The sequence below is a fragment of the Pseudopipra pipra genome, chromosome 3, assembly GCF_036250125.1.
Source record: "Pseudopipra pipra isolate bDixPip1 chromosome 3, bDixPip1.hap1, whole genome shotgun sequence".
Lineage (NCBI taxonomy): Eukaryota > Metazoa > Chordata > Aves > Passeriformes > Pipridae > Pseudopipra > Pseudopipra pipra.
Window position 1 is genome coordinate 20,790,528 of NC_087551.1, and position 26,766 is coordinate 20,817,293.

The 26,766-nt window shown below is 40.4% G+C and overlaps 1 protein-coding gene across 34 annotated transcripts in view; it reads left to right on the forward strand.

The window, feature by feature from the left end:
* The window catches only part of ESRRG (estrogen related receptor gamma), a 397,162-nt gene that overhangs the window by 115,399 nt on the left and 254,997 nt on the right, over positions 1 to 26,766 (forward strand). The window lies entirely within an intron of this gene.

Here is a 26,766-nt window from a genome sequence, read left to right on the forward strand (position 1 = left end):
AGCACCATTTGTCTGGGGCAGGCAGCACCTCAGCAGCCAGCTGCCAAGCAAGAAGACCTGCTGGTGGTGCCAAAGAAAGGCTCAGATGTGGCTGAAGATAACAGGCTGCCACTGAGACCCCCATCTCCCCTGACTGCTGGGAGAAGGATGGTGGGGACCTGACGGACTCACTGTTTTCCCCATCAGGGAGTGAGGATGTGGAGAAACGTGATGCTTTACGCTCAGCAGCAAGGCTTAGGAGATCCAGAAAACCACCCATTTGCTTTCAAGGCTTACTGTGCAGTCAGCATAATTTCTCAGAAGGAAGGGATTTTGCTGTGGAACAGAAGGTTGGGGAATGGAGTGTTTGCAAAGGGAAAAATAATTGTATTTATGGGCTGGGAGTTGAAGACCTTTTTGGACCTGATCACCTCTATCTGTCTGCTTTGCATACAGGAGGCAAGTTATTGGATAGTTTAAAATGTTGGCTATTTTATAATAATACTAATAACAATTTAAAGATTTTCCCAGCTGTTGGAGGATGCAATTTTTCTTTCATAGGCCATTATGTATGCAAGACCAATTGGTAAACTGCAATGTACTGTTCTGTAATTATTCTCCCCTGTAGCTTTAATGAGGAGATCTGTGTGCAGTTTGATGGGAGAATATACTCTGCCGACAGCTACATTGAAAATCAAGACAGGTGTAATCTGCTTACTGTAGTCTCTGAATCCTCACCATGTGGCTATGTTATCTCTAGTGCATGTTTATAAAAAGATGCTTGTAAAAGGATTTAATTTAATGGAATAATGGTAACTGACACTATGAAAATGAAGGGGCTCAAATAATACGGTGAGCAGAATTGTATAAATACTAAAGCACATGATTAAAAAATTGCTATATTACGTCATTCAGTTAATATTATATGAAAGAAAAACACAAATTAAGCCCTATTAAGGACTAGAAGAAAAAGCATTCTTTATTACTAGCCTAGTCTTAGAACAAACTTTGGAGGAAATGTATCATTTTTGGATATGCATGTAGAAATATCTGGTCAGTCCTGCAGATGTGCATGGCTAACGCTGGAGCTCTGCATGGACCCGTTTCCACGACCTGAGTGTAAAGAGCAGAATATCTTTCAGAAGGCAGATACTCTTCTGAGCTCTAGCCAAAAGCTGTAGCTTCTTCCAGGTGGAAGAGTGGTTGTGTGATGAAAGGACAAGTTAAAGCTGTATTTAGGAACTCACTCTGTCTGTGGTGGGGAAGCTTTAAGACTCTCACACATAATGGGTCTCTGTTTCCTTACCTGCACAGTAATGATAACAACAAAGTATTAGTAGAAAAGCAGCCCAAATAACTTACTATTTTGAAGACCACTGAAAAAAAAGGAACATCTTGCTAGCAGCAGTTACACAGGATTGTTAATTTGGAAAGGTAAAATGCTTAGGCAGAAGTGTGAATCTAGCTCTTCTTTTCAGAGGCTGAAAGAAATAATACCCGGTCACTCTCCATGGATGTGATTTATTAATTATCAGTCATTCTTAATCACTTGATACTGACATATATCTAACACACTGGAGAGTTTAATATCAGAAAGAATACTTACCGTGATTTTTCTCAGCAGTCCATTTTCAAGTGCTGGGGGAGATAATGTGGTGCCAGCACTTTGGTATTGTGTTTCAGATCCTGTGTGACTGTCCTTGAGCATGGAGCGTGAGTGCACAGAGGGTGGCAAAAAGTTGTTAGCAAGAGCTATGCAAAGTGTGACCATCCTCTGCACTGAATTGTTTGAAAGCCTTTGGCTTGTAGAATTCACACATCTCATGACACTTAATTTTATTTTTTTTTAATATTTTACCTTTTTGGTGGTAAGGTAAATGAGTCTGATTTATTATTCATACCAAGGATAGTGGAAGTGCATGATTGGACGTACTGTGTTACTGCAACAAGCAAAATGTGTTTTAAAAAATACTGAGAAGCACTTCTGTTGGGGAAAGATGGGTATTGGATGGGAGTTGGTCATTGCTGTTAATTATTCTTGTCATGCTGATCTTGCTCAGATTTTTGAGTCTGGTGATTGCACTGATAAAGGAGCAGCCTTGATTTCTGCACATATGTTACAGTTACTTGTAAAACTGGGCTCACAGATTGCTCTGAAGCCTTTCCTGTTCCTGCAGAACATATCGGTAGTTCCAGCAGTTTGATCACAAATGCAGCATTTCTCTCCTAATGTTGTGCAGGTTGATAAAACAGTTGCCGAGCTGGAGTCCCTAAAGAAATTATTAATTATCTGGTTAATGTGCATCAGGCTGTGGGAGTGTGAGATTAATCACCAGTGCTGGGGTGAGTTGCTGAAGTGGATTTTGGTTTTTCGTCTCCTGTCACTCGGTAATGGCTTTTCCTTCCTTCACCATCAGGTGAACAGGTGCGGAGATGCTGTATTTTCATTTTCCTGTAGTCGGTAACAGCCGGTGACCAGGAGATGCCTTTTTCTCAGTCCTGCTGCATGAGCAGTTTACAACATGGAGTGCTACCTGCTTCGGATGTTCCAGCTGCGGGAGATGCTCCTACAGCACTGAACTGACCTGAGCCTTCCCAGATAAACACATTTGAACACATGTGCCTGGGGAGCATTGCCAGGGAGGAGTGTTGGGCTGAGCTGGGTCTGGCTCTCCTCTATTCCCTAGGTCTCAAAGGGATTGACTTGTATTTGGATGTGGAATTGCAACTTGACTCCTATTTTGGATGTATTTATAGTACTTATATTTATCTATAGTACTTTTGCAGGAAGTAGACATTCAGCATGCCTCCTTTGTTAAATGTAACATAAGAAAAATGTACTGCTTTACCGAAAAGATACAGAAGTGGTTCTAGCTCAGTCTTTAGTGGTACCATCCTTAAAGCCAGTGGGCTACATAAATATTCAGACATTGGAGAGTGAGTTGGACTCCTTTCCAGTGGTGGTGGTGAATCAGTCAGGGCATTGAGGTGCAACACTGCAAACACTTGTCCTGCCCCGTTAACCATCAGCAGCTGCATCAGAAATTGTTCAGTGCAGCCCCGATGTTCTTCCAGAGGTCCCTACTGTTTTACACACATTTGCACCACACAGTGAAGTGATGAAAAAACAAGGAGTAAATTTGACAGTTGTGTTACTATATGAATCATGTACGCAAAACCATCAACAGCTTGGCCCCAGGACCTTTGGCTGGAAGGGCCTTTAGTTTTAGTGACTGCTCATGAGGAGAGGACAAAAGGTGAGATGGAAAGAGCTACATGCCTAAAGCAGAGTTTGTCTAGGCCAGGGAGCATCTTCTACTTAAGAAGGGAAGAAGCTGCAAACAATGGCACAACAATCTTCCACTAATGTGTGCTGAGTGACAGAAGCAGAGTTTGAACCTCTCTATAAGATCTAGTTATCAGGATTACTTTATTGTCTCTAACCACAAGTGTTGTTTCTGCTTGAGGAAGTCCTGTAAATGACCACAGCTACTGAAACTCTGAGATGCACAGCACTTGAGATTGGAGACCTGTTTTTAACCTTCTATTTGACTATGTTATATCAAGCATTTGGTTGTTTTTTTTTTTTTTTTTTTTTTTCTGATATGAACATGTAGGTGTTGGCCTTAATCAGCTTATGGGTTTTGTTTCTTCTTGGCTGAACTAGTGTTTTTATTGCCCCTGGTGAATGGAAAATTTTTGATTACCTTGCCACTTGAAACAGGCAGAGATATATTTGAGATTGCATTGCATTACTCCATCCTTGGGCTTTTGTTGTCCGTATGGTACTATCCCAAACCCCTCTTCAGCTAAAGATGTTACCTCAGGAGGGGAGGAGGTAGGTGTGCAATTTTCAGAGAATTTGCTTTTTATAATAGCTGTGTGTTCCACTCTGGAATCCCTGAACAGCCCCACGATGGCATAAACATCCGTTTGTTTGGCAAGCTATGTTATAACTTCACATTAAATGTAGATGACCCATTTGTGTTTGAAACCCCCTAACCAGCAAGTCAGCATGGCAGCAGTGGGGCTTTAAATGTTAAGCAGTCTTCAGGGCTTCAGGTTGAGTATTTGCATTGAAGTTGTTTGGGTTTCTGTTCCTTGCAGAGCTTCCTGAGCTTGTTGTGATAAGTAAACTCAAGTTTACTTTGTTAAGCTCAGCAGTTCCCAGCACTGAAGAGATAAAGGGGAAAATAAGACCTTTAGGAAATAAGAAGTAAATTTCTGTCTGTATGGGGATGCAGGTCACTCTTTTTAGGAATTTATTTGATGGTGACGTGCCCGTTTCTGTATACATGGTTGTGTGACCATACGTGCAAGTGTGCTTGCCCACACTGAGTGTAAAAGTTGGGAAATGTATGAACCATAAAGACAGTAATTCACCAGACTCTTCTGTAGCTGTTGATCTCTGGTGCTTAAAAATAAGTAGAATAGCAGATTTTCAGATGAGTAAATTGTGCAAATTCATGCCTAATTTACATGTATGATCACCTTGACTGCTTGTACAAATCAGGTAATTGTGCATGCAAATAGCTAATTAACACAATTAGCCGATCTGCTGATGCAGCCCCAGGATTTGTAAGTGTATACTAGCCATGTAGTTATCATACATCTGCAAACTAGTTGTATGACCAAAATCTAAGCCCTCATAATTTAGCAGCTGGAGGGAGTTGCTTATTTTTTAGTATCATGGGTTTTGTCTTTGGGGTGGAGAAGTGTCTGATGGGGATCACAACTATTACTGCAGTTGGGATCCAAAGTCACTTAGGCTTAGTAGAAAAATTTCATTTCAAAGTAGAAACTCAGCATTGCTGCTGATGCACCCTCCCAGCACTGCAACACATGGCAGGGTAGCTGGTCTGGTGGCATGAAGGCTGCAGTCGTGTCCTTCCCATATAAATTGTTTCACGTGACCACAGGGCCATGCTAATTTTGTCCTATGGCTTCATAAAAGTACCTGTGAACAAAGCTTGTTAAATGCCAGCTTACTACTATTTTTAAATAAGCAAAGTATTTTGGTTTTTAAGGGTGCCTGCCTCCTTCCGCCTTGGTAGAAAAGAATTTACTCAAAAAAGGTTTAAAGGGCAAGTCTCTTGGTTTTATCTATTTGTCAAACTTCTCTTCCTGAGCATATTTGACTGCTAAGCGAAAATATCCAGGCAAGTTTAAACATGCAAATTGTCAAAGTGTTGCAACTGCATCTATAGTCACTAAATAGGAGTCCAGGGATTTTCGAAGTGTTTCTCTCATCTCAGTTTTTGTTATTTTTATGGCTGTTATGAGGTGGTTGAGTGTGCAGAAAGGTAACAGCATAATCTTCTGAAGCCAGGTATTTCTTGAACTCTCTTTTTAAAAATATTTCCTAGTTGTATAAAAATTAAAACCTGTGTGACCTACCTAATAATTTGTGACCTACCTAATATCCCGTTTGCTCTTTGAAGTGTAGTTTTATTTTGAAACAAAGATGGAATATGCCAATAGCACATAACGAAACAGGATTCAAGTACTAGCAAAAGGTTTTTGTCCAAGACCACAGCACTAAATATCTTTCATATTTCTCACATAGATGTCTGTGGTACGTAGCATTTTCCTTACTAAGAGGACTTCAAAACACTTTGAAAAACAGTGACTGAGATGCTGATTGTGCAGGGACTATGTTGGCAAAAGGAGCATCTTGTTATGTGCTCAACAGTAACACTCTCATTTCCTGAAAATCACCTCTGTGAGGGGAATTAAGTGTGGCTGGGATATGTCTTTAAAAAAAAAAACTGCTGTGAAATGTTTTACTATCATCTAGGTGGCCTCCAGTCAAAGACCCAAGGGACTTCAGTGTAAGGCATAGCGTGGAAAAAAAAATCCTGTTTCTGGTAGAGGTGCATCCATCTAGTGGTAGTTGGGTGCAGAATCGGGAGAGAAGAGTGCCAGCCCTGATGTGGTCAAAAAGTTTCTCCTCTGAGGATCAGGGTGTTTCTAAGCATGTACGCAGGAAACACTGCAAACGTGGAAAATCCACTTTAAAGGTACTTTAAAAAAAAAAAAGCAGAACAAAAAGCAAAGTAGTGGAGACCTCCATACTTGTCTGCAAACAACACTGTGAAGAAGTCTAAAATGCACAGATAACCTCCTTTCTTTATCAAGCTGTGTAGTGACACAGTTTGAGGTGGGAATTAACACATGCCTACCTCAAAAAAATAAACCAAAAAACTAACAAACCAACCAAGTACCACCACCACCCTACCCCAAGAAAAATACCAAAATTCAAACCAAACAAATATTCCAAACCAACCAACCAACCAAAAGAAGTCAAGGCTTCGATGCTGGTTAGCATGCTGATACCTGAGAGCACATCCAGCCCACAGCTTGCCTCTTATCAGCCTGCGTGTCCGAGGCCTAGTGAGACATCTGATTTGCCTTTGCCTGATTAAGGGATGTTTGAGGAACAGCTGATGGCTGAAACCCTCCAAAATGGAGTTGATGATTGTGAAGAGGAGGAACATGTGCTAAGAGTTGGTAACCACAATTTATCTAAAAATATGTGCCTGCAGTCACTCTAGTCTGCAACTCAGGAGCCTGCTTGAAATCTCTCACATCGTGATGTCCACAAATTCTGATCACCGTTATCTCTGGGTGATCAGAAAATTATATTCCCTTCTGGCGAAAGATGGCCTCTTCCTAGGTGTTTATACCTTTGTCTTGCAGCCCACAGACACCATTTGGTGTCCTTGGACCTGAAGACAGTAGCACTCAGCCTAATCTCTTTCGTACAGTGTGTAGAAGTGTTGGCTCCAACAGAGCAAGTCTCTGTGAGCATCTGAACACTGGCTTCCAGGCAGTTTTAAATCCTGCTTGAAATCCTAGGTGTTTATGTTTCAGTTTCTTTGTGGCTGGGCCTTGCTTAGGTATTTTTATTGAAGTCCTGTGATAAGAAGTATGATGAGTGGCTTTGTGCTTCTAGCACAATGGAGTCCTCTGCAACATCAGTGCTAACATTTTACCCCCAAAAGAATGTTCAAGTGGAGTCATGGACAGCTATTCAATGAGTTTAAGTGACTTTGTCTTGGTCATTTCAGGTTTTTTTGGTTCTATTGATTGAAATCTGTCAAAATCCACAGCCAGTGCAGAGCAAGTCTGTACTCCAGGCAGGGTTTTCTTGTGGGCTAGTCTGAAATGATTACTTGGACTTCCCCCCATCTTCCCAGTCACATATCTGGTCCTGTGCAGTGAGTGCATGCTTGACTTCATTCTTGCTTCTCTATCACAACCACAGGGTCTCTGTTTACCACACAAACAAAACACTGCTCGAGTTGTTTCCTTTGTGGAGGGTATGAGAGAAGCAGCATGTGAGAGATGATAATGTTTCCTTGGTGTGATGGTAGTGAGGTCTATATGGTGATACCTCCTAGAACTTCTCGATCCCCATTTCCATGAAATATGGGCTGTTACACCCTTCAGAAAGCAAAGGAAAACATGCCTTGTAACAGACAAAAAAAGAATTGTGCTTTGTCCTGCAGCACCTTTATTTACAGAGTTTATCATGGGAGCCTTGAAGCATCACTGACTGTAACAGAAACTTGGTACACAATGACTTACTTTTCCCAGTGAATCAACAACTGTATTGTATTGACATTTAAGTTTTGAGGTCTTTGTATATCCCTGGTGCAGGAACGAAGCTCCCAGATCAGCTGCTGCTGGCAAGGAAATGTAGATGCATTATTAGGGATAAATGGGTTTATCTCCTTTGACACTTTTCTGATATCTCTTGATCATTAAGGTCTGGATTAAGTGGAAAAAAACATTACTTGCATGGATGTTATGTAGCTTCTGCCTCAGATCTTTTATGAGAGAGTTTGGGTGCTTAATGTCTGCTAATTCAAAAAGAAAAATCAAAGTCTTGTATACAGCTTCCTTCTGTCAGGTGCTGAGATAAGGGTTAGGTGAGCATGCAACAAAAACCTGGATATTTGAAAGTCACATTTCCAGCTACATTCAAGAAATTGTAGATAAAACACATTGAAGAGAAAAGAACTGGTTGGAGCTGGTTTTGCATTTACCTAGTGGGTTTAATGAGGTTTAAGGTGTACTATTCTGCAGCACTCTTGGGAAAGTAGTCATCTGTATCTTCTTTCCCATGAACTTGCATCTTGATTTTTTTGTGAAGCCCTGCTGTGTGTCAGGAGCTTGCTGTATGTTCATTCCCAGCACTGTGAAGAGATGGTTCTCCAGCAGTGGCATCAGCAGCGTTGCATGGATCAGAGAAGGTGCTTGGCAGCCACAGGTACTGGAAGAGTGTGGGAAAGTAGGTCTGTATGTATCTGGCTGCCTGAAAAACCGTACTCGTTTTTGTACAATTGTATAGGTTTTCAATATTTTGTTCTAAATCCCTGGTCCACGGAAAACATAGCTATTATTTATAATCAATAAATTAATGGCTTTCACTCTGAGCCCATAGCAGAAATCAAACATTCCTGTCTTTCAGTCTGACCATGTTTCATAGGAACTCAACAGGTATTTCTGGGACTCCCGAGCTGATGAAAGATCAGGGAGGCTCTACCACATTGCTTCACTGTGATAGCAGAAATACCATGGTAATTTTGAAAGACTTGTCCTAGGGACTGATGGATTTAGCAGCCTGATGCGCCCTAACCAGAGCAGCCCTTTATTTGTCCTAGTTTGTTCTTCTTCAGCACTTCTCGTCTGAGGATTACGAAAAGTGGACTTCACCCTGTGAGGCTGTTACTGGAACCATTTATGGACAGAGAACTGAGGCTCAGATAAATGTGACTTTCCAAAGGTTACCTCACATGCCAGAAGCACAAAGAAAGAGTTGTGCATCTGTTTCCTGAGCCCCTACTTTTTTTTCCCCAACAGTTTCTTTAACCACATGGGAGGAAATCCATTTCTACACAGGGTCTAGCACAGCTTACATAAGCAAGGATCATGTAAATTGTTGAGGAAGACTTTCCACTGGTGCTGCATAGAGGAATAAACTGGTTGAGAACGTTGTGGGCTGCTTCACAAGACAAATGACCACGTGAAATTTGATTTGAGGAGAAATTTTCTTTCTAGGAGAATGCAGAACCTCAGCCTAAGGAGATCTGCAAGCTAATGATGTAAAAATAGCTTGGATAATAAAAAGCTGGTAAATAGAGATATGGTGGCAATTGGGATGTATGCGAGAGACAGGCTAAACTGATCTGTTTATTATGAGGAGTTTATTCTCTCAGAAAGGTCCTCTGGTTTAACTCAGTCAGTGCTGAGTAATTTCACTTTTAGCTGAAGCAGAATATTTATTAGTAGAATTCTAAAGTCATCTTACTGTAAAACAAAGCAAAAGAGTGTCCAACTGCAAACTTGAGCTCACTCAGAATAATCCAAATTTGTTTTGAAGGACTTTGGGGATATAGTTCCTTCTGAAGATTCCCATTCTTCTGTATTTTCTTTGCCAAGTGAGTAATTAATTACTCCTTGATTATTGCTTATCACTTTATACTTTTTCATGGAGACAGCAAGGGACTGTGAGGCTGTTAATAGCTATGCTCAGATCACCTTTCTTTTTCAAGCATGTCTTTATTAGCTTAAAAATAACAGTGAGAGTGAAATACTTTTAAGTTCCTGTACTTTTTCTTTTTTTAACTGAAATCCTGAGTGCTTTCCAGAACATCCTCAGTGAATACCAGAAGTGCACAGTCTCATTTTTCTTGCCTGGAATCGCTATACCCCAACAGTGTTGATCAACAGCATCACACGCAAAAGCTTGACTTTAAGCAGTCTTAGTCTCTTTTTCATCCCATAGTTGGAAATTTTCTTTCATCTTTTCAGATGTTCCTAAACATGGCAACAAGCGTGGCTCTGCAACAGATGCAATTCTTTCTAGGTCTCTAGGTAACATTTTAACCTGTGTAATGTTCACAGCACAGCACCGTAAGTAATATTCCAGGAAATACGCTGCCGCTTGTTAAAAAGGATAGGACCCCAGAGATGCCTTTAAATATGCCTGTAAAGTGAGAGGTGCCAAGAGAAAGATAATATGGCTGATTATAGTTATTTACCTTACATTTTCATTCGCCCTTAACTGGGTGTAATTTAGGGGCATGAAATCTCTTATTGGAAATGTATTTGCATTAAACAGCTCTAAGCAACCATGAAAGTGCAGAAGCTGAAAAATTGACAGACTGGGTTCCTAGAATCCCAAAGTAGCATTTTTTTAATAGGCATACAAACAAATCAAATAAACATGTTTTGCTTCAACGATTTAAAGAATATGGTCTTTGGAGTAATTTGTCTCTCTTTTTATTTTTTTTTAACCTATCATTTCTAACCTCTTCATTGCCTATCTCTAGTTTGCAGCTCCTCCTAACAATCTGCAGCAATTTCCAACCCAGCTGTTGTGGTTGCAGAGCATTGTGCCTTTGTTTAGCTTTCCCTGAGCTATCAAATCAGTCTATAAAGGGGATTACCTGGCTAGTGATGTTGTTTTTCAGGTCTGCACTTTTAAAAAAATTGTTTCACAGTGGCTCTTCCCCGTGTTTCTCCTCCACTGCCCCCCAAAAGAGAGCTTTCTGAAAATCAAACTTTACAGCTGGGTGGAATCAAGTCTTGCAAGTAAGCACCTTTGGTTGGCTTTGATAATCCCCTTCACTTCCTTTGCAAATAATCATAACCAAGTTGAAAATCAATCAGAATGGTAGGTCTTTTCAATCAGGTTGTGTTTTGGTGGCAAGACTTACACGTTCATGTGTGCTTTTAAAAAAAGACAAACAGCTTTTTCCTCTAGTGCGATGGCATGTGCTAGGCTTGAGAAATTTATGATCCAACTGTGTGCTGTTAACAGGTATGATCTTCCACCTCTACCCCCTAGCAGTCGGTCACTTCTTTTATAGCCATTGCCTCTCCCACAAGGCAGTTTATTTAACCGATGTTTGTGAAATGTTGTGATCTTTGCATGAATGGAGTTACTGAAGTGAAAAGCATTAGCAGTATTTATTTCAGCAGGTTGCAGAATTAATGACTAAAGAAGAAAAACTGGTAAAACTTGCTTTTTATATATACAATAGAGTCTTTAAGAAACTTCATTTGTGTTTAAGAACGCAGACACGTCTGTCTGAATTTATATTACGGTATGTATGCTCTGTTGGATGTTTTCTAGCAAATATATATGTTATTGAAATTTATCTATAGTATTCGTTTTATAGTGTTTTCTTTTGCTGAGTGTTAACTGGAAGCTAGTGTCTGTCTTGCTCTGCTCAATGCAAAAGATATATTTACTGTACTTGAGTGTCTTCAATTTTGGTTCTCGTTTTGCAAACACAGTACATTTTAATTAAGGCTTGTCACTCGAGATCTAATGAATACATTTACTGTAATGTCTCCATCTTCAGGAGGTGAATTTGACTTCGAAATTGTCTCTGTCACAGAGGGGCTGATAATATCAGTTTAAAGATTACTTCTTTTCCTGGGGAAGAACAGTTCATGTGGTTCACCCAGCTCTTGCTTAGGCAGTACTTGCCTAAAAGGTTGCAGAATGATGTTTATTGCAATATACAGACAGACAAGAAAAGTCTCTAAAGACACATATGTACATTTAGCTCAGAGAATGTACCTGCATAAGACTGTCCTTTTTTTTTTTTTTCTTTCCCATGTTTTTCTTTGACACAGTTTCAGAGGTGGTTTATTGATTATATTTGGAAAGATTAAGAAACTCCTCTCCCCAAATCATGCTTCTGTTGGCATATGAGAGGACTTTGATCAAACAAACAATGAATTGTCTAATACACACAGTTAAAAAAAAGAAAAATTCCTATAAAAGCTGGTTTCAATCGACCTTTTACCTGTGCCTGTTTCTATTCTGGTGGGTGGGGATTGTGCAGGAGAAGAGTTGTCCCCCCTTTGTGTCTCTGACTCATGTTACTGTTGGTGTTAAAATTCCTACTTATAGTGTCAAGTCAAAACCATAATTAATTTTCCTGTCATGTAAATGCCATTTTATGCTATGTTGTTGTGCAGGAATGCACCAAAAAGTGAATTTGGAGTCTTCAAGAGAAGGAAATGAAGTAAAACCTCCAAGTTTTTGCTTTTCACTATTGCTGTATCTTAAACTGAAATATGTTTTCAGCTAGTTAAAGCAAGAACTATATCATGGTGCTGTCTTCTGGTATAGTGTTATGGGGAAAAGGCTTCAGCTCCCAAGTTTCTTCCCCAGCCTCTTCTACCATCACCATATTCAAACTGTGTTAAACCCACCTTTCTTAGAAAATGCTGAGTTTTGCATGAAGGAAGCACAGGATTCAGTTAAAAGGGAGATGCTGGGGGGACCCCACAGGACACAGGGGTGCCCAAAAGAGAAGTCAGTGGGGTGGCTCCTTGCTTGTCATCCTCAAATGTCCTGGTTAGGGACTTATTTGGCAGGTAGCATGTGATTCACCTGTGATTATCCAGTGCAAACATTTGGGAAGTGCTGTTGCATCTATTCTGTGTGTGAGGAATCGCGTCATAGTGAGAGCAAAGCCCAGATTTTGAAACATACACCATGCATGGGTGTCCTCATCCAGGGTCCCAGTAGAGCTCTGTGACAACTGACCAAGAGGACCAAGGCTGCCTCACCCAAATTGTGCTGCGGTATTCATCCTTCCCTCTGCCAGTCCATCTCCAACACAGGGGTGGCAGGAGCAGGCCAGGGACCAGGATGGTTTGCCCTCTGGCCGCCACTGCAGAGGGGTGGGGAGTTAAGTGCTGTGAAGGGCCCTGAATGGGCCACCTGTGAGGTGGCAGGTTATGCAAATGACAAACGTGTGTCACTGACGGGTACATGGTTTTTTGACCTGCTTTAATTTTTCTAGCTGGGCCTTTAATTGCCAGAGAAAGGTATAGACAAATACAATAGAAAAGCCAAACAAATCAGAGCTCTAGCAAGGCTCTACAAGGAAATACGTTTTAGAAAGACTTTTTTTTTTTCTTAATTAATCGGGATTTTGTTGTCAGGCTAAAACAGACTAAAAATAAACAGCTGTATAGTACTTCATTAAGCTGCCTGCTTGGAGTGATTTTCCCATTGATTAGTCTCAGGGCTAATGCTGGTTCATTCCTCATTTCATTGCTAATTAACATCAGCTCTGCTCCTGACCACTTGACCGCACTCTCTCTGTGAACATGTGCTGGTTTGGCAAGTAATAACTGCTCCCTCCCTCTTAAAAGAGAGAATTAAGGGACAATATAGCTATCAAGAGTAGATCTCTGCTTCTACTGTAAGGAGAGCAAACTGGAAAACCATATCAGCCTGTAAGAAGGGTAATAAACATAGTTTACAGAGCACAGGAGTTTGATTGAGGAACTATGTAAATACAGATGATGAGCTCAAGCTGCCATATGAATTGACAGGCTTGGCTCATCTCCTGTCAGTCGAGTTGATTCAGACTCTTCTGGGATGATCGTGGTGCACATTACCTGACCCAGGGGCTTATGGCCATCGGGAGGAGAGCAGCTTTGGATGGGCAGCACTTTTCCAAGTCTCCACAGTGTTTTCAGAGTTCCAATAATGAAATACATTGGCAGTGGATATGGAAAGAGCAGGAAACAATGCCATGGTTATAGCTTTGTCAAACCACTTCCATGCAAGTGGAATAGAGATGAAAACAGGGGAATGAAATACTAGAATTGGCATGGATACACTCTGAGGAAATATCTAACAACTTTAATAAAATTAGCAGCCTCTGTTCTGGGTGAAAAGGTCAATTTTTCCATAAAATCCAAGTAAACTGGCATTTTGGAAAACATCTACTAATCTTGGCACAGAATAAATAACATTTTCCCAAAGTCTTGGTTCAATTCCAGATCATAGCGTTTTCTTTTAATTGAATTGGATATTGCATTTCATTTTCAGAAAGTCCTTTTTTTTTTTTTTATTCCTACATTTTGAAGCATTCATATCTCAGAACTAATCAGAAACTCAGCCTTATACAAATCTATCAATCAGAAACAGTCACTGGAGAGAGAGCTTGCCTGAGTGATAATCCTTTTCTACCTACTTTTGAGCAGAATCCTAATTCACTTGTTCATCAATTATATATTTTATATATTTCCACCGTTAATTTAATGGATTTAGGGCTCAGTCTTGCAAACACTTCTGCACGTGAGTAACTTTATTCATGCAAGCAGGCTGCTCATGTGAGTAAAATTAACCATGTGAGATATTTGTAGGATCAAGCTTTGCAATAGTTGTATGTATCCAGACACAGAACCATTGTCTTCCTAATAGCCCTTCTTGGATCTGTAGTAATAAAAAGCATATTTTACTAACATGAGTAAAAAAAGAAAAAAGTTAAAGTATTATTAACCGTACTGTTTATGGTTAGAAAGGAGTCATTCCTATGCTTAAGAACATAACTACCTTGGGCCAGGAAGGACTGCCTCCTAAGTAAGTACTGCATGATTGGTTACATCATGTAGCCTTCGTGGATGGTTCTGGAAGTGGCCTCAGAGCAGAGGTAGAAGCATAGAAAATCCCATGTTATTGTCAACTGACTTTAGATAAGGCTAAGACTGTATTGTGCTGCAGACTTTGTTCAGCTGGAAAATGGAAATGGAATTTTGATTCTTGTTCCCAGGATATATCCAGCACCTCCTCTGTCTAAAAAAGGTCCCTATGATATTTTTAGCTTTTCTCATGATACTTCCATTTCTGGCTCTGTTCAGATGCAAAACAAAATGGCAAACAAATATTTATGTTAATAATTAAGTAAATAAACTGAAGAAAAATAGTTCCTTGGATCCTTTTAAGCTGTAAGGAGTCTGGTTTGAGGGAGTGTCCTGGTCTGTAGCTTCCTTTTGGTAGGTTGGTAGTTACATTCATTACATTTCATTTTTTGTTCTCCTGTGGAGAGGTATTGGGAAATGCTAAAACTCTTTTTCATTGTTGGCATAAAAGTAACACCAAAGTAGTTTTCTTTCCTCGCACCTCCGTGGTGAAATAAGCATTTCCTTACAGTTTTGCATCTAGGTATTGGGAGCAAGCATAGTTATTTTGCAGGCAGTGTCTGAGCCCTCGCTGGCTGTCCCATGTTGAGGTGAGCTTTCTGGGCAGCTTCACTGGCTGTACGATGTGGAGTTGCACCAGTGGGCAGAGCACAGGGACAGTCTCTGGAACCCCTCTTGCAGGCTTGAAAGGGACTCCAGTGGTGATGGAGAGGAGAGCAGGCACATGAGCCAAGCAGCATGGGTGTGACTGTGGCTTGGAGGCTGTGGGTACCCTGGAGTATTGCAGGTTTAGCTAAAGCAGTAAAGCTGTGAATGGTTCCTTACCTGTTACTAAAGCATTTAATAATGAAGAGTGGTTGTTTTCTATTTTCTACTTTGCCTCTTCATTCAAAGCATGCCAAAGAGGGAAACAAGACAGCTTTAAAAACCCTTATGAAGGTGGCATGCTTTAAGTAAGATCTTAAAGGAGTCTAACTTGGATGACAGAAACTTTGTGATCCTAGGCAGTGGGACTATTTAAGATGTAAACCTTACGATAAAGTTGCCCTTTCTGGCCTTGTAACCCTCACTGTTTAAAAAGAAAATTAATCTTTGAGTTTTCAGAGTTGAAAATTACTGTGAGAGCCTCCAGTCGTTTGAACTGTAAGTTGGCATATTGTATTAAATAAGATTCAGTAGCTTCTTGTGCCACTACAGGCTAGAATTTGGTGAATAAAGTACGATTAATAGCTCTTACAAACCTCTGGATGGACACCCAAAGGAGAGGAATAATACAGTTGCAGTATTACAAGTCAGCAACGTATTAAACATTTTTTTTTCCTTAGGAAAGGATTTCCTGTAGAGGTCCTGAAGAAAAATAAGTTTCATTAGTCGAGCATCGAGCAGAGATAGAGCAACAGGATTGATTGTAATAAGCCTCTCCTTTTTACCGAAATCCATTACTTTCTGAGCTATTAAGTGATGAAAGGGATTAAGAGAATAAAAAAAATATAAGCGGGACTGTATTCGTAAATCTAATAAAGTTGATAACAGTAGAGCATTTTGTGAAATTTGCATGTGAATTTATAACATCCTAATCCATTGGCAGCAGCGGTGTGCAGCAGAGGGAAGGGGGTGCACTGTGCATACAGGATAAAAATGCGAGAGCAGAATTTCTGGCCAAGAAGTGCTTTTTTTTTTTCCTGGCTTTTTTTTCCCCCCCCATATGGATATCCATATGTTTTTATCACAGATTCCATACTTTTGGTGCCAGGATCCATATGTTTAGCTTTTGCTCAAATAAAAGACTATAAAATCATTCTTCATTATCTCTTTCTTCCTAGCTGGTGTTTTTGTAGACATAACCAAATGTAATGCTAGATGTTTGAGGCATACCCAGATAGGCTGCAGTTGGGTCTCATCAGAGGTATTTAAAACCAGTACCTAGGGAGTTCAAGGGCTGGATTATCTTCTGAGTGTAATGCCCCTTGACAGTGCTTGAACAATGCAGGGGGTGCTATCATCTGATTGCAAAGTCCTGGCAAGGCTTTTCCCCTATAAAAGAGAAGCTCCTTTGGGACCAGCAATGAGAATTTTCCTCCTTTTTATTTTATTTAATTCTCGACCTGCACCTCTGCCTGTGTTATTCTGCTGAGGGCTGTGTGATGCAGGGAGATGACATGACAGAGCTTTATTTCACTTCTGCCTTTTCTGCTTGCCCAAGGCCTGCAGTTGGTAGAATAGCAGCAGAATTTAGAAGTGCTGATAAAGAGAATTTGGGGTTGGCGTAAGGATGATGTGTATCACCATCTCCTTGACATGACCCAGTCTGCTCTGTGCCAAGCAGATATCACTCACTGAGAATTGTGCCTAATAAGGTTTTATTTTTCCTTTCCTTTTTTTTCCTCTCTTTTGATGGAAATGTTAATATAATGCTTTTAAATATGTAAACCACAATTCAGTGTCCACAGTTGGACTTTGTAATAGGTACCAAGTAACCTTCAGTAGTAAAATCTGCATGTAGACTTTGCAGTCGGATCCCATTTTCACTTGGACTTCCAGTCCTTCTTTGCTGGGACAGCATGTGGCAGAAAAGCAGCTGTGGTGTGTGCGTTTACTTCTCTTGGGAGTTTGATTGCCTGCCAGTAGGTTCTGACTGTCCTATGGCTATGGCATTTTTAACATGCAGAAGGGGTAAGGAATACCCTGTAATTTTGAATGGGAGAAAATTAGGGTAGCCATAATTACAAGCATTACAGTACATGGTTTCAAAATAAAGCCATCAATGTGAATATTTTATTCACAGTTCCTGCCTCTAGCCTCTGAAGTATAACCCTGAGGTAGACTTGGAGTTATGCTTTATCCTCTGCATTCCTAACAATAATAGAAATTATTGTGAAAGGTTAATAACCATTGTGCATTGGCGCTGTATTATTTTTCACGTGGAAAAAAGAAAAGATGACTGCCTTCTCTGAATAAACCAAGCAGTAGCACCTTGACTTTAGAGAGGAGACAATCAATGGCCTAAGAACCCTTCTAAAGCAGCTACATTTTGGATGGAGTCATTATATTAATTTTCAGGCTAACCTTGCTCTCATCAGAGTCAAAAGTGAAACTAACTGCTGATACGATTCAAAGCAGACATGACTCCTGATATGATCTTTACAAAATCTATAGAAAAACTTAACCTTTCTTCTGATATTTTCTTGTAAAAGTATCATCCGTATGAGGTTGAATTTAGTTTGCGTTTCTGTAGAACTAATCCATCATTTTTCAATGCTACCTTTGCTTCCCAGGGTTGTGGTGGCTCTGGTGAGATCACCGGCAGGTTTGTGGTGAGTTGGTGTTGTGAGTTACCTCATGGGCCTTGACTCCGGGCACTGAGCCCCTACTCAAAAGAGATGGCTCACAAGACATGCCCCACATGTGATGGTGTGCCCCAAGCACTGTGGCCTTCTGCGTGGCAGTTCCTGGGCATGGTGGTCAGACATCCCAGTTCGATCTCCCTGGCTGCCTGGCCCACACGTGTTATCCCCACTGGAGATGTCTTGGCGTGAGGAGCTAGTACTTTGACCACCAAGCTGAGAAGAACCTCTTCACCTACTTGTTATATTCAGACAGGGAGGACTGACTTTAATGCTAAATGCAACTCAACTCATTTGTCCAGATAAATCAAGTGACACCTTTCCTCCTTTCAGAAATTATTTTCTTGTGAAAATGCTGTGCTTTTCCCCCGCCTGTCACCCAGTGTTTGAATACCAGATTGAGCTAATTTTAAGATTCCTCAGGGCAGTGGCACTGCATTCCTTCCACTCTGCTATTCCTTACCACATTACCTCACTGCATCAGCACTCGTATCTCCCGCTGATGGCATCCAGTTTCCATTCCATTCACAGCAGCCAAGGATCATATCTCTGATCCACTTAGAAACACAATGATCTCTACCCCTGAGAATGCAAATGCTTTCTCAGTCAAATCTATTGATCTTCAGGGCTCTATTTCTGGCTTTCCATTCACTCACTCGATGTTTGGGATATTCATTCTGGGCAAAGAGTTAACTTGGCGACTAGGAACTCAGTGAGGAACACTTCTGCAGAATCCAAAGATAGACATGATCTCTTATATATTCTTATGTCTGTACAAATACTGCACTTCTTCACTGAGCAAAATGAAAACCTCCCAGCCAGCACTGTGACAATGATAGACCTGAGTGTGCCATCACATTCTTGCCCCAAGCTGACTCACTGAACATGCTAATATTGAGTTGAGATGGGCAAGCACATGCTGAGTTCTGCAAGAGAAGAGTTTACACAATTTACATAGTGTCTTCAGGCAAGGGGAGATTTAAAATCTAAAAAGAAAAGATGAGACCAACAGGCAAGGGCATTGGATATGAAGAATGATGTAGTTTGACAAACAAACAAAATGAGTAAAAGCACTTTAAAGAAAAACAAGACATTCTTCTGAAGACCATTGTTGCCAGAGAACTTGGCTTCTAGGGTCTTGACTCCGAGCTCTCTCGGAAGTATAGTTATAAAGAAAAGTGGGAATTTGTGGGGTGAGTATTTCAGCATCCCCTTGCAGGTTATGTATTGAAATGGACTTCTCCAGTAGGTAAGCCCAATGTGTGCTTCAAATGGTCCTTGGAAAGTCCTCTTCTTTTATCACTGATAGCACAGTCTATAGAACAAATATACCTGCATGCCTGACTTCAGTCTTTTCAGTGTTCAAATGTTCACCATCACCGCCAAATAGGATTTTGGTTCTTAAAAGACAGGATTTTTAAGGATTTTCAGGTACTGCTCACCATTGACCTTGAACTCATATTTAAAAGAAATCCGGGCACCATGATGTTGAGTGAGCTATGCCTGAGTTAATTTAATTATCTAGGCCTTAGACAATTTTGAAAATAATACCAGTAATTCATGTCTTCTGGGTTCCAGCTGAGTGCCCTGTTTTCTCTACTTGTACATGACAAATGAATCCGCTGTTTCTGTGTGGGGTTTTTTGAAATACAGATATTAGGTTACTGCTTGGTCTAAGAGAAGACTTTTATTATTCAACACTTAGACTGCCGGGGGCACAGTAGCTAACCTGGTTTGGTCTTGACCGTATCACTCTATAGCCAAAGTTGTTTCTCACAACTCATGGTGCTCAGTCTAACAACTGACACTGTATAGGTAAGTCGAACAGGCAGGAATGAAAAGGGTCCCAGGTGAAATAATTATGGGGTTCATTACTGTGATTATATACAATTATAATCTTTCTTAGTATATTATGAAGAGTACTGAGATATGGGAGAATTTGACTTGTGAAGAAGTATTAAAGTTTTACATGGAAACTTATTCTAAACTTAAACAGATACCGGTTTCTGATGTGCAAGATTAGTATGCAGTCTGTGGTGAACTGCCTTACTTCCCTTTCTCCTTCATCCACAAAAGTTTTCTCCTCTTTTTTTGTGAGCTTTGCCTACAAAGTTGGGAAATAACTAGAAATAACTAGTGCACTTCTTTGTAGCTTTCCCACGTAGCCATCTCCTCTCCCTGTTTGACATATTTGTGAACATTTCCAAATTTAAACTGAGGGAGGGGCAGAAAATTTATTTTTCATAATCAAGAAATGCAGGAAGAATAGTATAAAAATATTAACACTGAAATTAATAGGTAATGTGATATCATGTCCTTGTCTGGACATTTCTTTGCCTTTACAGTAATAATTTAATTTAATGTTCTAAAACTACAGGGATATAATAGCGCACGGATGATCTGTCCCTGCTTACAGACATGAAATAGACTTGTGTGCATACAAAGTGAATGCTTTCCCTCTCTTCATCTTTCCAGCGGGTACAAACCATTGATCATCTTTGATTCTGGCAGAAACTGGCAGAGTAGGCGGGCATCTCTTAGGAAAAGCCTAGAGCTGCTTGCCCAAGGCTTTGATAAACCTGGTCCTCTTGACTCTAAGTCCTGTACCTTAGCTGCCTTCTCCCAGCAAATGATACAGATTGTAATTCCTTGGCATGAAACAAGAAAGACTAATTGCTTTGAAGATTTTATTACTTTGTTTTTCAGTCGTTGCTCTTAGTACACTGTTTGCTAATGCTTTTCCCTCTGAAAGAAAAGAACGTTGAGCTCGTTTCCATCTACCTCCCTTATCTGCATGTGCCCGCGGCACCCTGTAGGTCTGGCTAGAAGAGAGTGTCTTCGCTAGCAGGTTGTCATGATGTGCTCACCACCAAAAAGGTTTCTGTACTGGATTGGGCAGCAGCTTCAGTAGATTTCGACTCTCCCTCTTCCCACCCTTTCCCAGTTCCAAATAAAGAACTTCAGAGGGCAAACGTGCCGCTGCTGGTAGACATGTAGCTACTGTTGTATTATGGGGTTTCGGTTTGGTTTTTTGCCAGCTACTTGACATTGTTTTACAGCTGGACTGTGCAGCTATTTCCAAAAGGCTCAGCTAATTCTGTTGTCCTTTTTTATCAAGGAAATTCTTGAGAAACCACAATAAAGCAGCTGTAACCCTGGCGATGCTTACAACTGTGGCCAAAAATAGAAATCAGTGCTTCATGCATTTTCTTAATGAGGGTATAGGGGTTTTTTTTTCAGTGTGGTCCTTGACACCTAGCCAAGTTAGGGCTTGGCTCTAAATGTTTAGTGCAAGCTTTATAAATAGCCCTGGATAGATGGGGCATTTCTTTTCCCAGTAGCGTGCGCCCTCTCAGGGCTGGCTCTTCCTGGAGCTGCTTGGGAGCAGCTGTGTTCTCAGGGCGTGATGGAGTATCTGCAATGAGCCTTTTAGGCCACAGTTGCCAAATACTTTGCAGGAGGTGCCTATCACCTTGGGTCCCTGTTGGCTTGGAGGAGAAGGAGGCTCAGCATCTTGTAGAATTAGGTCCGTAAGCTTTTGTTATTAATAACTGCCTTCATGGACATTTTGCTTACAGACAGGATTTATTTGGCTTTTGACTATCAGCGAGTGTCCCTATAACTGGATTTTTATGCTCTCTCTGTACAAATAGAAAATCATGGTTTGTTTGCCAACCCAAATAAGAATTTACAAATGTGGAGGTTTTTTCTGTGTCACGTAACATGGCTAGTAACTGGGTATGAAATGGCTCAATGCTGGGATTTTGTCCCCACAGGCAGGAGAGAGAGAGATGAAGAAAGATGAATTAAAACTTTAGGAAAGTTCAGTCAACAAAATAAGAAGTGCAGACATACTGATTTATAAAGAGACTATAACTTTTAAACATGTACTTTCAATCTGAAGGACTGCAGTAGGGATTTAAAATATGACTATTTAATTTTTTAAAATTACATAAATTAAGTGAACAGCCCATTAATGGGATGCCATCAGGATCACATGGCCAATTCAGTTCAAGTTATATTATCTTGCTGGCCAGATTTGAATAAGAATTAAGAAATTACTATTCAAAGTAGTATGGGACATTGATCCTCATTCACAATGAAATTCGTCACCATAACTACCTGGAATTCCACTGCTTTCACAGAGGTATTCCACTGAATCTTCTTTATGGAGCAGCTAGAAGGGAATTGTATTAGTCGGCGGAAAAAAGGTGCTAATTAGTTGTTCGGCCTACACGTTAAATAAGTCTTGTCTTGCAGAGAGTTGGCGGATAAGCAGCAAGACATGTCTAATGAATGGTAACCCGGATCCAACAGATGTGAACTTCCTCCAGTTGGTCCATCGCTTCACTAAAGGTTCACTTCAGGGGCTATTTATCTGTCACAGAGAGAGGACCTTGATTCTTATTCAGCAACGGGTACTTCATATTTGAACTTGGCAAATCGAAGCGTGTGGTTGGGGTTAACCAAGCTGAGTGGCGTCCTCTGAGGATAAATTGTTCTCAGTGCAATATCTTCCAGAGTCTCTGTTCAACTGAATAACCAAAATTCACCATTGCATACAGTTATTTAGTTACTTTTCTTAATTTTGGAACCCCATTTGAAAATATCAACTTAGTTCTACTTAGTTCAGTGCTACACTACGTTGAGAATATGTAAAGCATAAAACAAAAAGCTGCTATGAATAGTCAAGCAACTCGTGTTACAGTTTAAAGAAACAAAGTCAGCATTATTAATCTTAACTAAATTCAGTTTATTTTATAAATATTAATTTTACCAACTAACAGCTTTTTTTGTGACTTCACTGCGGTGCATTTCAAGTCTAATTTCTGTGATAATTAAAATGTGAGTATCAGAATCTAATTCTGCTTTTGCACCATTTTTTTTTGTGCTCCAGTTTAACTCCATTGACTTGTTGCTAATTTACACTGGCATAAATGCAAGACTACTGGGCTCAGCAGTTCAGCATGTTGAGATCAAAATCTTTAAAACCTTTTACTGACAGAGAACACTTGAAATGGCAGATGCTGAGTATTTGCATTGTTAATCATTTACAAAATGTGATAGTTATATATAAATACTAAAAGATAAGTTATACATCTACACATCAACTGAAATTAGCATTCTGGAGTTTGCAGTCCACAGAAAGAATGGCAGTAGATGGTCATGAATATTTGTGTAGCTCACTGTTACCTGACGATTCACAATCTGGCTTCTGCATCTGATGCAGCACAGATGCATTCCCTTGAAAAGACTTAAAGTCTTTTCTGCACCTGGGTGCCCCTAAGGTCACAAATTACTATCATAGGCTTTTTTTCCTCATTTTGCTTATAGTAAGTAGCTATAGTAAGAGTGTGATAACAGAGTTTCAATAATCCATTTTAAATAATCACAAACAAAACATGAAAAGTGTCTGTGTCATGAAATTAAGCCATCTACAACTCACTGATGGTTAGCTACTTTTGTAGATAGAAATAAAATCACACTCTTTTCTGTTTTTTAACACTCTGTAGCATTCTTGCATATCTCTTCACTTACCAGCATCTTACTACCAACATAATGGGAAAGGGACTTCTCATAGGTTTTATAGCTATGACTGAAAGCAAAAGAGCCTAAAGCCTAGACTAGGCTAGTAAGATTTGCATTCACATTTGCAATCCCAGTTGGATCAGAGACTGTCTTATAGGAGCAGCTGGTGATGATCTGAATTTGACCAAAATTCTTAACCTTTGGATTTACCTCTTATACTGAAATTGGTCTTGAATAATATTTTTTTCGAAACACAATATTTAACTTCATGTTAGAAGATTACTTGGTACCAGTTTCTGGTTTTGACATTTCTACTCCAAGTCAGCATAAGGTTGTAAATGAGGATGCCAGTGGGGCTGTGCCCTGCTTTCTTCAGATGATAATGAGAGAGAAAATTTATACACTGAAAATTCACAGTTTCCTGGTGTAGCATAAACCACAACCAAAGTCTTAAAAAACAAACTTACATTGCTCATCTCTCTCATAATCACTTAAGCTGTAAATATGAGCCTGAATTTTGCTTGGTGAGTACCTCCAGTACAGCGAATGCCCAAGTCTCATGCTGACCATACACTAGTGTTGGTGCATGACTTATGTGGTGGAATGCTGATTTCGAAAACCAGAACAAAATTATGAGGAAAGAAGCCAGTCGAGGATGATGTGGGATCTAACTATGAAGAAAAGATACAAATCTTTTTTGTGTGTGATTGTAGATTTTAACTGAAAGAACTTAAATGTCCACTGAACTGGTCATCTTACAGCAGCCTGAGGTGGTTAGTTTGTTTTTTGGTTTTTTTGTTTGTTTGTTTGTTTTGGTTTTTTTTATTTTTTTAAGGATGTTGAAGTGTTACTGTATGCAGTGTGGTAGTAACCAGAGGCTTCTGTCCCTTTGTTGTAAGCAAAAAGCAGGTATGTATTAAAATGACAGTTTCTACCAAATAGTGATTTAGCCAAGACTTATTTTTAAAAGGAGGTTTTCTGAAATTCCTGTAGTTTGCTGTCTGTTGTTTCTTCTTTAAAGATTTCAGTTTTCACTGCCTTTTGCATGCTCTTGACCTGTCTGCGGAGTTTTGCTTATTTGGCCAAAGAAGAGAAACCCTTCAGTGTGTTTTGTTAGTTGCTAATGGCAATTAACCAACAAAATCTGGAATAGGTTTGTTGCAGGGTCAATAAAATTTATTTTACTTTAAAAATAAACCGATCTAAAACTAATGTAGTAAAAAAGCTGAACAAAACAAAAACAAAAAAAAAAGGGGGCAAATTACTTCAGGCAGGTGTATGTTAAGGGATTATATGAACTAGTTGTTTAGAAGCTGGCTGGAAAACCTTCTACCTATGTGTCAGACCATTTTTAATGGTTTTCTCCTTAGCTGCTGCTCATTTTAATTTTGCCTGTCTAAGGGAAATGAACTTATATGACACCAGGATGGAAAACTTGCACAGTTCCCCAATTCACAGGTCTTCTGTTGCTCATGGATCAAGGGGCTAGTTGGCCTCAAAATGAATTAATAAGCAAGTTGTGTTGGTTTGGATTTTTTTAAAATGCTTTAGAAAACACACATGCACACTTTTGTATGCAAGACTCATGTTCATACAATGGCCATTTGATCACAGACTCTGTTGCAAGTGCTCTCCTTTGAAAAAATGTATTGTAAGCAGCTCCTTTTTTTTTTTTAATTTGCTGCCAACCTATGTTGAATCACATAGTTCTGGAGAAGAAAAATGTACTTTAATTGCAATTTTGCTTGGCATTTGAATCTCTTCCATTTTGGCTTTCAGTTCGAGGCAGTCCTTAGGCATGTGCTTAAGCTGAGCTTGGGTCAGGTGGGTGCACAAGGCTTATACTCATCTTCAGTGCTACTCAGCACAAGCTGAATCAAGTGTCGTGTAAATTCGTAGCTCTTTCTGGCAATGGCGTTAGCTGGGAGGGAAGCTGAGCCATGGAGGGACTTGACCCCCCTTCCCGGCCTACATTCCGTTTGCAATGGGAGTTGAAGACGATTTACTGCTGGGACCCCTTTTGTTGCCCAGTAAAGCCCATGGCAGGGCTCATGGTGGTGGGGATGTCATTGCAGAGGGAAGGAAGGACCTTCAGTGAAAGAGAGATGGTGTCTTTCCTCCACTGGGGCCACATTAATGCGGCACTGTGGCAGCAGCTGTCCTTTGTAAACAGCTTTATTTATATTTTTTTTTCCTCCTGTAGAGTAAGCTGACCAGATTTGCAGTTTATAAAACTGGGACAGCCTAGCAGGGGATAGGGTTGTCCATGCACCATCTTCAGGAGATAATAATATCTGTCAGAGAATGACTGTGATGACAATTGCAGAGAAAGGTGAATTGCCGTGTGCATGTGCCCACGCAGTAAACAGTTCCCTTAAAGAGAGAAAGATGGGGAAGGCTCCCAAACTGGGTGCTGGTTTGTGTTAGAGCTGGAGCAAAGCCCTTGCTCTGGACAACGTGCTCCTGTAAACTCTTCACCTCGGTATTGTTTAGAGAGAAGAAGGGCTGCAAGAATTGGTTTAAATAAATAAACAGAGCTCACAAGGATCCTTTCAAGCTCTGGGTTTGCAGCTATAAGTAAAATATTGTGGATAACAAAAAGAAATTGCTCTCCTGTGAGCAGTGTTTTCCTTCTTGCGCTGTGGATCTCTCTTTGTACCAGGCACCCAAGTGCGACTCCCCCAGTTTCTTAATTTCTTCTGTCTCTGCTGCTCCCATGGAGCCAGGGTTAGTTGATGCTGGGGGCATGCCCCAAGGGCTGCCTGTTGTATCTGGCTCTTCCTGAGGGAGTGGACTAGCAGGGTGCAGCGAGGGAAGCCAAAGCTGTGGTACTATGGGTGTTTGAAGGTTTGTTAATGTAGCTGTTGGATGAGCAGCGACTGCTGTACAAAGCCTCCTGCTGGTTTGTACCCTCACCATGAGTTTTCAGAGAGAAAGTTTCTTTTCCCCTGTATATTTTTAACTGATGTATAGAATGAAAAAAGAAACACGATTTGAAACAGTCTTTGTTCCTTCTGTTCTGTGGAGGCCTGGGGGGCAAAGAAGAGCAAATAGCCCTGAGCCTGCCCAGCGTGTTTGAATACCAGCCGTGTTTAGAAACTTGCTGGTGGTTCAACAAAGCACTATTTACTTGTTGCTTACGGGACAGCTGATGTTCTGTTCCGCTACCTGGTTTGCAGTGTTCCCAGGGGCATTAAAAGTAAGAATTGCAAACTTGTGCATATAGAAAGGAGGATTGGATTGCCTGGGCAAGATTATAATAGCATGACTGTCACTGTTTTTCGCTTTTCTTCCGTCTTTAAAACTGTAGATTTAGTCTTGCTTCTTTTCTCCTGCGAAAGTGGTATACGCACATGTGCCTGCGTACATATGTACGTGTGCACATATTTCTCTGACTGCCACCCAGACTTAAGTACTAAGCTTTCCAAGTGCTTTCCAGTCTCCG